The 12,579-nt window shown below is 41.2% G+C and overlaps 1 long non-coding RNA gene across 1 annotated transcript in view; it reads right to left on the bottom strand.

Moving 5' to 3' along the window:
- Window positions 1-948: 948 nt before the first annotated feature.
- LOC141569319 (uncharacterized) overlaps window positions 949-12,579 on the bottom strand; it is a 389,769-nt gene continuing 378,138 nt past the window's right edge. The window contains exon 3 of the long non-coding RNA XR_012492832.1: window positions 949-1,053. This is a non-coding gene — a long non-coding RNA (uncharacterized LOC141569319). The remainder of the gene's footprint in view (window positions 1,054-12,579) is intronic.

Raw genomic sequence — 12,579 nt, 5'->3', positions numbered from 1 at the left:
GATTATTATTTTAAAATATTTGCCAGCATGTACAGAGGAGATTCTGAATGCTGTGCTGGGGAGTGTGGAGAAACATCACCAAAGACCACACCACTCAACCTCTCTTCTGTCATCCAGGGCAACCCCGCTCTTGTTCTGAACTTACATAACCCAGCAAGCGAAACAACAGTCCTGTCGTCAAGTGAATCCATTTTCCATGGAGGTTGTGTGTCAATTGTCAGTAGTGCCTGCCCATGCTCATGCCAAGTGTTTTGGTTACCTTCCCTTCACCCACTACCACACTATCCCAGAAAGGAGTTTTGTTAAATGCCATTTATCCATCTGGTCACATTTCCTGGAGTGTTTTAGTGCCTCTAATATAATTGTTGCCTCGGCTGCTACCCAGCTGGTCTCCCCAAGTACACCCTGTAGTCAAAGACGCTGTCCCCAGCCTAGGCCTCCAATGAAGCTGTCCCCAGCCTAGACCATTGTTTAGATACATAGATACACAGAATGTATCTAAACAATGGACGAGAAAGGACGGCATTCAGTGTACGCATGGCACATCCCTAGGTGGGAGTAACTTTCTTAATTTCTAGTGTGGTCAAATAATTCGTCAGTTTATACAGAAGGACACAAAGGTTTGGGGGTTGGATGGGAGGAGGCAAAGAGTACAAGACGGAAGGTGCAGACAACTGCTAGAAAGTCCTAAATCCTGGCAATGCTTTTTTATATATATATTAGCTGTGATCATTTTTGGCCGAGGAATGAAAAGCCATTATTTCACACCTCATGCAGGGTTTTCAAAATCTTCACATCTATCTGTTCCGCTTGCCCAAAGAAAGGAATGTTTGAAGCAACCAGATGGCAGAAACTGCTTATGTCCCTTCAAGGCCTGGAGAGTACCAATGTCAGGGCTGTCGGCAAAGCCTAATTGAGTCCAGTTTTCATAATGTGGATTTATTGGCAATTCCATCATGGTGGGCAACGTGTGTGTGATCCGAGTGACTGCAGAGTCTTGAATAACGTCTCTCGCTCTGATGTTCTGGGTCTTTCTCACGAAGGGGACTCAGCCTAAAATTAGAAATCTTTATGAACTGAACATACCATAAATTAAAGATTCCTCTTACTTCTAGGCATTCAGAAATTAATTCTTGTGTGCTCCAGTATTTTCGTGTTTATGCTACATTATAAAATAAAAACCTACTTTTGCATACTTAACGTATTTGGCTTATTAGTACTTATTTTCTATTAATAAACACTAGGCTGCCTACGCTCCAGGGACAGGAATGCATTGAATTCTCTGTATCCCGAGGGACCCACACAGAGTAGACGCTCATTAAATGTTCAGTGGATGAGAGGAAGAATGATCTTGTTATTTATTTTACATGCACTATATTTCAAAGTGGTCAAATTGTATTCCTTATAAAATATTGTTAAAAAAATAAAAATAAAAATAAAATAAATAAATAAAATATTGTTATTCAGACTTTTCATGAAGTTGTATTTTGCTCTAAGCTGCACTCCACCCATGTAGCATTTCCAAACAGCAAACTTTCATAGAATTTAGATGACTGCCTCAAATTTTAGCAATTAAATTTGTTTTTATTTCCATGGTATCCTCTGTGGTCCAAATGATTTGATGAAGAAAGTCATGAGGATCCCCAAATTGATTCCATTGTTAGCATTTAATAGGTCAAATGAGCACCTTGAGTGTGTTCTTCCCCACGTGACAGCCCCCTCCGGGGTCCTGTAGGCCTGGCAGTGCTCCTTAGTGAAGGGTTAAGGCAGCATTTTGTACAGAGCATTTTGTTTCCCCTAAGACCTCCATTACTGCTGTAATTTTTCAGTGTGGCTTTTATGTAAATGTAGCAAGAAAGGCAAGACAGAAAAAATTATTTGTAAGCTTTAGGGGAAAAAATCAGGAATCTGAAAACATTTATTGAAAATAAATGAATATGGAATGCAGGATAACGGCCAAAGAAGAAATGAATATTTTGCCTTAAATACTACATGAACAAAACTCTAGAGTAGCAAAAAGTGTCAGATGGCGACAGTTTCAGGAGCAACTAGGTGCACCCTGTGTTCTCCAGCTCCAGTCTCACTCACTCTAAGGAGCCGTGGGTCGCACTGAAAACCAGATCCTGGGCTGGTCTGAAGAGCCTGCATTGGAGTCTTTCTTTGCTCCGTCATGCCGTGTGTCCTAAAACAGGCTATCGAATGCCTCTGCTGTCTGCCTACATCTCCATCTACCATGGAAAAATATCCACGGCCCACACCTACTTCTGAAAGGTTGCTATGTTTCATACTCTCCATTAGGTTCGTTGAGAGCAGGAGCTGGGTATTATTCATATGTATGTACCCAGGGACATCACGCATAGCTAACCATTACATGACGTTATATAAAGGACCTTACCAAGAACATGTATGGGTGAGGTGCTTTGTCAAGCACACTGTGTTTTAAAATATGTGTGGACGAAAAAGGGGCCACATACTAAACCTGACAAGCTCTGGGGAGGCCTGCATGTAGGCCCTACAAACTCAGAGACCGAAACGCAGAGGTCTGAACATAAAAATCCCTAACTGAAGGCAGGTCATGGCCGGTAGTCACATCCTTGGCCTGTAGCTTCCTTGACAAAGGTCAATGTTTATCTTAAGTGAGCCTGTCTACCCTGTTTCTCCGAAAATAAGACCTAGCCAGACAATCAGCTCTAATGTGTCTTTTGGAGCAAAAATTAATATGACCCGGTATTATTTATATTATATTATATTATATTATATTATATTATATTATATTATATTATATTATATTATATTATATTATATTATATTACATACCTGGTCTTATAGTCAAATAAGACTGGGTCTTATATTAATTTTTGCTCCAAAAAATGCATTGGAGGTGATTGTCCGGCTAGGTCTTATTTTTGGGGAAACACGGTATTGTCTTTTTGCATCTAAGATCACATACCCTTGGAATGTCAGAGTAATCCCCTTTTCCAGACCCCTCAGGGCACAACCCGCCATACCAGAGCACGAGACCAGAACCTCTCATTGTTACCTTGTTCCCAGAATAAGACCTCTAGAGGCGGTAAAATGTTAATTGTTAACTATCCTGTGCCCACCAATGTAAAAGAAGCAAGTGTCTCTCCATTTTACTTTTTATCCAGCCCCAGAGATTTCCCCACTTTGTTTCTCCTACTCCCTTACTCTACCACCAATGGGTTTTGTGTAACCTTCCTTACGTCTCCTCCTTTGATTCTAATGTATAAAATAAGCTGCAAAACTGTCCTTTACTGAAGCATTCTCTTAATCCACTGAGTTTTTGCTTCACAGCAATTGTTGACAGTTTGGCTCAATGAACTGACTAAAATTCTCTACAGGTTTAGACGTTTCTTACGTCGCCATACAGGTTTTATTATTATTCAGATATGGTGAGGCCAACAGATCAGGAGATGACTGCCATTAAAAAGACAGTCTGTTACTTACAGATCCCAAGGCAGGTGGATGGGGGCACACCACCCATGGCGGCCACGGAAGAAGGACCAAGAGCAAGAGGCAGAGAGGGAGGGGGAAACGTGAGCAGGAGTCTTTAGTGAGGTTCCCACAGACAAGAGCAGGACAGGCAAGTTTAGGATTGACTAGTTTGAATACTTTCAGTGGATTCTGGGGCTTGGGGGTTGTCCCTACTTGCCTGGGACCTGGCCCAACAGTCATTAGGACTCAAATTAGTGGCCTGGAATGTAAGAGCCCCATAAAGGAGGTGGTTGGGGTATGAGCTCTGGATTGGTTGGTTTGAGACTTATGCCCGCCCTTCCCCCCCCCCCTGGAGGAATCAGGATTCATAACTAGGTCTGCATGAATCCAGAGGAAGTGTTTCTCTGACTCTGACGTGCTGCCTTCAATGTTTCCTGTTACCATCTAGGATTGCTGTATACGCTCATGGCTACATGCAAACAGTTAAAAGACACACACACACACACACACACACACACACACACACACACACACCAGTCTAGAATTTCTAGAACAGCAAAATCGTTACGATAATAATCCAAACTTTAGATTTGAATGGTGGAATGAAGAATTGCAAGAGAGTGAGGACATTTAGTTTTTAATTCCATCTGTCACCAGTAAGCGTGGGACCTTAAAAACATCATTTAGCCTAGAGAGCTGAGGAATCCTTTACACATAGGAGATAGCCAATAAATATGCTCAAAATTGATTTAGGTCTCAGTTCCCTTCCCTGTAACAGGCAGGGGTTAAGACAGGTAAGTTTGAAAAAGTATTTATATTATTAAAAATGACGATCCTCTGATGTGCTGCAATGCCAGAGAAACCTCATGTTTAGATTCCATGAAAGAAGATTCGGCCCAAAATTCCATCATCTCTGCTAAGTTATTCTCTTCTCTATTCTCATAGATCAGCAAGATTTGCACAGCGTTGGGTCAGCTGGCCAGAGTTCCTGACTAAGGATGTGTCAGACAACCTGGGCTGTGTCAGAAGGGAGCCACTTGGACAGGGGGCATCCTGAGGTGCAGTCTCACCCTGCGCCCAAAACCCTGCTTCTGGAAGAAACACTGTGACAGAGGCAATTACAGGAAGTCATTTGGCACTGAGGAGTCCTATTGAGTCATCACTCCTGTTATACACAAGACTGGATTTTTCCTCCCTTTAATTAAAAAAAGAAACATACTGGCATTCCATAAATAAAATCATCGGTGATGCAAAAACAGGAAAGACACTAAGGAAGGAGAAACTGGAACAATCTAACCCTAGCACAGCTTGTCCTTAAACTGCCTCTCCTTTCCTCGCTCAGCACCACCCCACATAAATGCTTCGGGGGCAGGGGAGCAGTCTCCCTCTGAGCTGCCCGGCCCTTATAGGGGGTGGGGGCAGAGACACATTCTCTACCACGGAGAACAAAAAAGATAGGTTTGATGCACAGCACATGCTAACAGAAATAGCAGACAGGCAAGACCACGGGTCACGTGAGTTGGAACTTGGACCGTTTCTGCGTTAAGTCATTAGGGTGGCTGTGGAGGCAGAACAAAGGATAGAAAGTGAGAAGTTGAGTTTGGACATTTTTATTGCTGTTTAGGAGTCAACATATGACATAATCCTGTCCAACCCATAATTCTTCTTGTAAGTTTGCCTTCATCTTTACTGTGTGACCTTGGGCCAACACTTTCACCACTCTGAGCTTTCTTTTTCCTACCCATTCCGTGGAAGGTTAATGCTGATTCTTTCATTTGTTCATTCAACAGATACTCTTTGAACATCTGCTGTGTGCAAGGCACCACGGGGCTAAATGCTTCCTTTGTGGAACCAGTGGCCTACAGGGGAGAGGGTCTATTCTATGAGCTCTTGTGCATTTTCCGAATGACTTCGTGAACCATAGACCAAAGCTGCTCTCTCCAAAGGAGCGGGCAGATTCTGAGCTCCTTCCAGACTTCATGGTCTGCGATTTGTTGGGGAGGTGATGTTGTTAATTCTCTTGGGCTCCTGGAAATGTTTTGAAATAGCAAGTCATTCTATCATTTAATCTTTTCAAAAAACTAAACCTTTCTAATAATAAAATCATACATACAATTCTAATACATAAAACAGTCAAAAGTGAAGCTGCTGTGGTTGGAATGGAGGCAGAAGGCCTGCAACTTCCCGTCTGGGCCGTGCCTCTTAGTCCTCGGGCCCCGCACATCACAGCTTGGAAACTACTACTCTGTTACCTTTCAAAGACACTTGTAAGTTGAACAAAGTCTCCAAAAATAAATAGGGCCTAGACGCCTGAATGAGTGAGAGCGGAGTACATTGTTTTTCATCCATGTCTCCGCCTTTTGTGTCTTAGGTATATTGGCGGAGACTGTGGATCACAGGACCTCAAAATGAGCCCTGAGCCCTGAGCCCTGGGCAGTAAAGCACACACTTCACACTCGACTCCCACATGATAAGAGCAAAGCAACAAAATGAAATCTCTGCCTTAGTTTTGAGAAAATGGCCAGGGAGGCATCTAGTGGAGACAGAATGGAAGTCTGAGAAGAAACCATTTCCTATCCTCTGAGTTCTTTGAAGGCAAGACTGATTTCAATTTCAATGTTGCATTCCACATCTCCCAAGATACGTATGTGTGGTAAACGGGTACTTAATAAATATTATTAGTGGAATAAATGAATGAATGAGTTAATTATACATGTACTATCTGTTTCAAAAAGATGACAGAAAATCATCAAATGCAGATGATATCCACCCACAAGTTCAGAAGAAAATGCATTGTGAAATTATAAAATTGGGACCATGACACATTAACCTTTAAATGCCAACATCTCACATAGTATCTAGTACACAGTGGGACATTTTAGATCAGTTAGACTGGTGTGGTGGAATTGAATGATACTCTCTGAATGATTTTGGCTGTCTCGCTTCCAGGCACATAGTAGGGTTGCACTTCCTGGCCTTAATTGAGGCCTTATGACCAAGTATAACCAATGAGCTGTGTGTGGGACTGCCATGTGTGACTCTCTGGCCACTTGTTTAATGGCTAATAAAAGACTCTCCAGGACTCATCTCCTCTGTCATGGTGACTAGCAATGATCCAGACAGTGGTTCCTCCGTTAGGCTCATAACCCAGAGACAGGGTGACAAAGTGAAGATAATATGGGAGAAGATCCTCTGACAACCCCAGGAGTCAAGTAGAATGTGTAAGAAATAAACATTTGTGTTTTAAACCACTAAGTGTGTTGTTGTTGTTTTTTAACCACACTATGGCCTAGCTTATTTTAGTTTATCATAGCTAGGTTGCAATAATAAATAGAACCAAACACTTAATAACTTAATAGAAGTTTAATGTCTGCTCACTGACTGCCAGATTGGAGCGATGGGAGTGGAGGACTCACTGGCCAACACAGTTCTTCACAACCCAGGGTGATGGCCACATCGCATTATTAAATATACAGCTTTCAAGGTCACTAAGGGATCTTCCCCACTGCAGTCCTACCACATTAGAGGCTAGTCACACGGTCACTAATTGCAAAGGAAGTGGAGAAATGTATAGCTATGCCCAGAAATAAGAAATGGATTTGGGTAGTTAGCAATCCCTGCTGCATAGGTAGGTACTCAATAAGTATTTGTTGAATAACTGAATAAACAAACATAAATGCAAAATAATGGCTAGATTGATAAAAAGATTTCCTGAGTTTGCAGACCAATGAATCATTTTACCTAGAGACATATATAAAACCACTGATGGTGCGGCAGTGTCCTTCAAAGCCCCTGTTCCATAACCTATTGTGTAAGTTTCCATTTTTCTGGACCCAATCTACATTTCCAAGAAAGCTTTACACCTAGAGTGATATTCAAAATAGTTAACAACTTATATGGCATGGGCTCTGGCCAGTCAGAATGGACTCTTCTTAACCATTCAAGCACAGATGCCAATAGTAAACGACTGGTAGACCAGTTACTTTAGGGAAACATGCACGCTGCCTCTGACTCTACTCACAGTGACCACATTGTCCCAACCAAAGGTCAGCATCAGAAAATGTGGTCTAACAAAGGACAAGGTCTACATATTAAATCATACAATATTAAATTATTTCTACTAAAAAATACAATTACATCAAACTGAGACTATCCGTAAAAATCTAGGATGAACAGTCCTCAGTGTTAATACTGGGAACTGGAATCCTTATAATTCGCCAAGCACATGCCATGCCAAGGAAGGTATAAACAAAAGGTTCTGGGGGCAGTGATAAAGAAGACTTCCTAGGACATGGAGCATTTGAGCTGGTTTAGAAAGGTAAGCCATGTTCTGACAATCCGAGATTGGTAATGGCGGGAAGTACCTTCTAAACAGAGACCAGCATACAGAATATTTTGTTTCTGCCTTTCTTATAGCACTTACTCTAGTCTATCTCACATTCAACTTTCGTGGTTATTTGTCTTATCCTCCCTGTTAAATCATGATATCCTTAAGGACAGGGGAGAACTCTGTTCTCTCCATCTTGTTGTTTTCTGCAAAGACCTAAAAATTATAGGTATCGAGTAAGCATTTATTGACTGGATAATAAAAGATGGAATCATCAAACAGTTATTGAAGCAAATTTAAAATACAGTAGCGTGTATCAGTAGGAAAAAACATACTTAAGATGTTTCTTTTCTGAAGTCAACCTTTAAGATTCATGCACTTAAGCAAGATGCAAGCCCTTAAAAAATGAAATTCTAGCTCTTAAAATTAACCACTATCCAAGGAACCTCCCCAGCACACACACCACATACCCACATTTGTGTCTAATTACTATCCTTTGGCTGCTTGTTCATTTCTATCCGCCGTGGTCCTGTGGACATTTGTTTTCCTCACAGTTTGGCTACCTTGTTTGTCTCCTAGCCAAACTCACTCCCCTCTCTATTTTCTACAAATTCGAGACCTTGTTGCTTTGCTTTTCCCTCTCCTGGTTGTCCTTTTTTCTGGTCTTTCTACTGGCCGCCACTGGCAGCTAGATCGTCTCTTCATCCAGCATGGCCCAGCTACCTGATTCTTGTGGGGTTTCTAAAACAACACGATGAACTTGATAAAACAGAAGTAAGAGATGCAATTATTTCTATTTTAAAAGCTTTTGACTAAATTATACACTAAGTGATTTCTTTCTAAAATCATAGAATTAAAGACATCTTTTTTCTTCATAACTCAAGAACTGGCATAGATCCAGGAGTGAAGGGATCGAAATAAATGAGCATTCAGTGATGAAATGTTAATAGTAGTATCACCAAAATATTAGTTTCTTGATTACTCTCATGTAAAAGTTTAGCTAATGAAATAGGAGAGGGAATATCTAGTGAGACCTCCAATTTTGCAGATAATACAGAATTTTTTCATATGGGGAAAAGAAAACTCTTGTGATATACTTCTGAAAAGCGTCAGGAGAAACCAAGTGGGGGACAAAAGACAGAAGTGCATTTGCACATGAACAAGAATAAGGCAATGACTTTAGGGGGGGAAAAAAATCCATTTATACTCAAAGGACACTGGAATCTGAGTGATCATTAGACCTTCATCACGGGATTGAAGAGACAGTGTAACCATTCCCTGAAGAGAGACTTTGGCCTTTAGGGCCAAGAAGATATTGTATTAAGACAGGAAACATCGCTGCGTCCTTGCACTAGCCATGAATGCTCCACTCTGGTAATCCTGGATTCTGCTCGGGCTGCTAACTTGTTTTCATTTTATAAAAGATGAAATCACACTGCAAAGTTCCAGAGAAAACAAGCACAATTATCAACAGGATACAAGATATGAAAATGAATCAGAAAGATTAAACCATCTGGAAAGAAAAAATGTTGAGAGGGGATGTGTTTCGAATCCTTTAAAAAACTAGAGTGTGAAAAAATTGTCACATGAAGTATCCATCAGCTGCCGTGTATATATGTGAAGCAGGAGCTAACTTTTACATTTTAAAGATATAAAATTAAAACAAATAAAAGAACCAGTTATTTGTCAATATTTGATTCCTCACTGTTTCTTTTGCTAAAGACTTATTGAGTACCTACTATGTGCCAAGTACTCAACCAGACTCTCACTCTACACAGGTAAACAGGATGTGACTATGCCCTTGATGGGAAATTTAACAGAAAAGAGAGAGAGAGCTATGGAAAAGTAAGCATGATTACATTATTATAAGTATGTGGTAATAAGAGAAAAGGGTCACTGGATTTCACAGTTGAGGTGACATCTGATATGAGCTTTGAAGAATGAGTAAGATGATGTCATCAGGCAAGGTGGAAAAGAACATTTCAGACACAGAAAGAGACCATAAGAAAACAAACAGCAGTATGAAAATAGGCAATCTGTTACTGGCAGTGTGAAACTGCAAGGTGGTCTCCAGCCCAGGTGGGAGGAGCCTTTGGAAGAAACAGGAGGGGTTTATGAGGGACTGAGCCATTGGAGTTCTTAAGTAGTGAATTGACACAATCAGACTCGCAGTTTAGAAATGTAGCTCAGCATTTGTTACCCTAGGGGAGTAATGCAGCCTCAAAAAGCAATACATAAGTTGAAAAAGTCTTGATGAATTAATAAATAGGAAATTAGAAGAATTCATGGTATATCCCAAATCTTCTGAGGTCGACAGCACCAGAATGGTGGGACAGAATAACAAATGCCATGGTTTCATCCTTGTCAAGCACCAGCCAGGGCCTGAGCACTACTGAGTGTACAGTTGTCTACACTTTGATCACCTTAAACAAAGCCAGCTTGGGCTGGGGCTATCCATGAGTGTACTAGAAAACTAGAAACTCTCCTACCAAGGGAGGCATTGCCCTTGTTAGGCATTGAGATTTTGTGAACCTGAGTGGCCTTTGTCCAGCCTGACAATATCACCTGTGGGATTGCACATATGGAGATGCAGCTGCTGCTCAAACCTGGCAAAGCTGCAGCAAATACAAGGCAGCAGAATAACGGTCCCTGAAAAAGAACGACAATGACTATATGACAATGAGGCTGGCACAAGAGTACACAGGAAAACCATCTGCTATGAACTCAGAACCTTTTATAAAAATGTGGAATGCATTCTTGTGATGTAGGCTGGAGCATAATGGACCCTAGGCCTGTTTTTGCTCACAATTGCAGCGATGGGTGGTACTTCTACTTGGGTAAAATGGAAGCTGGAGAGAACTTACAGATTTTCACCTCCTGAAGAAGAGAGTCACATTTAAGGGTCTTCATCCTCAGAGTGGGGTTGGAGAAGAGGTAGTAGAAGAGAGGGTTTATGTGGAAAATTTAGAATAGGAGCCTGAACCAAGATCAATGATGTGTCACGGAGCACATGAGTGACATCCAGATGAAACCAGTAGGAAACTTTCGCCAAAGAGAAAGTGTTTGTTTGTGACTAACCTCTTTTGTCAATCGAGTTTTTCTGTTTATAGCCTACAGAATGCTTTCCATAGTTTATTTCATCCTCACGAATTTATTTTATTATAACCCCCATTTTACAGACAGATAAACCTGAAACTCCATGAGGTCAATGGCTCAGCCACGTTCACGCAGCTAGTTTATGAGAGGAGGTAGAAATAAAGAGCAGGTCTTCTGACTCCTGACCGCAGATCTTTCGTCTGCGCTCCCTGCACTTTGGTCTGACACATCTCGGATTCCCCGTGTTGCTGGGCTCTCAGTAAGACAGGCATCGTGGTGTATCCCTGTGGAGATGTCTCAGTCTGACCGAGGCAATGGTAATAGGAGGGCTGAAGGAGGGCCTCCGAACCTTCTCAGGTGGCAGCAACAAAGCCAGAACCAATAGCTTCAAAGCACCTTGATATTCCTGAAAAATAAATGTATTCTTTCTTTGTCCTGGAAATGGCAAGTGTAGACCGACAGTTGCCTCGCTTTGACAAAGGACCCTACTAATCTCAGCGCACATTCATTAGTCACCCTCTTACTACCCCGGGAAACAGGCAAAGGACATTTTATCAGTGGGGAAGCCACAGGAAACAGGTGAAATAGGTGATCCAGCACCACCAAGATCTTTGGCAGAGAAAAGACTGTATCACTTAACATTCCGTATCACCTGGACCCCTGTCCACTGCTTCTTCTCTATGTCACTTCTAACGCTTTGTGCTGTTCTGAAACGCCATGCCTCTCATTGACTCCATGTAGACGAAGGACAGCGGTTACAGGTGTCAGATAATTGCCCCTTTAGAAGAGTAGAGGGTAGCCCTGCAATGATGGCCAATGAACATAAAAATCAATTTTTATCAGCAGCCAGTTTTAACAAGGCTATAAAATAATACCATCCTAAGTGAAAGAAGCATGAATTTCCCTTTATTTTGCTATAATAGACTCGATGATACCAGCTACCCTACCAAGAGGCGTCCTTTACTGCAGAGCAGTTCTTAATATTGAGAAAGCGGACATTTAGAAACCACTTTGAACAGGCACTGCTCTTTCTATACACTCACACTTAGAGCATTCGGTGCATTTAAATTGCTTTTTGCAGCAGTTGAAGGGATCAATAGCTCTTAGACTCTTTAAGGGACGAATAATATACAAGACGGACATTTTAAGCTCTTTAGAAAATATATTCATGAGGTCATCCAGTTTCCCCGGGTACCCAACTTTGCTGGTGACATTTATTAATGTTTTTGCAGCAAACAGGAGGTGGAGTTCTCCAAAGGCTCTCATCTCTGTTTTTCCAGAAAATATTGATTTTTATTTTTTTTTGTAAGATTCATGGAGAAGGAAAGGGGTAAAAAAACCTGCTCAAAGCAACACTGCTCAAAAAGAAATCTCACAAAAGAATAACTTAGCTCAAAGCTGGCTTGACAAAGTAATTCTATCTAAATAGCTTTGTGCCAATTGACAGAGAGACAATTTTTCCTGATTTTCTCTTTGAAAAATTTCAGTCTCCAGGAGAGGCATGCTTTGAGACTATTATGTTCTTAATAGTAATTCAGGACTTTCTGCTGAATCTTCCTACAAGTGAAAGAGAACAGCTTTACATTACTGTGGATTTGGAAAGCAATTTAAAATTCTAATTAATTAGGGTTAATTAATTAGATGTTTGGTAAAATCTCTTTGAGATGCCAGACTGGGGGGAAAAAAATAACGACTTCATG

This window comes from Rhinolophus sinicus, linkage group LG17, assembly GCF_036562045.2.
Source record: "Rhinolophus sinicus isolate RSC01 linkage group LG17, ASM3656204v1, whole genome shotgun sequence".
In the NCBI taxonomy this organism is placed as follows: domain Eukaryota; kingdom Metazoa; phylum Chordata; class Mammalia; order Chiroptera; family Rhinolophidae; genus Rhinolophus; species Rhinolophus sinicus.
The sequence above is the reverse complement of the archived record's forward strand: the minus strand, read 5'-3'. Positions and strand labels throughout refer to the sequence as shown.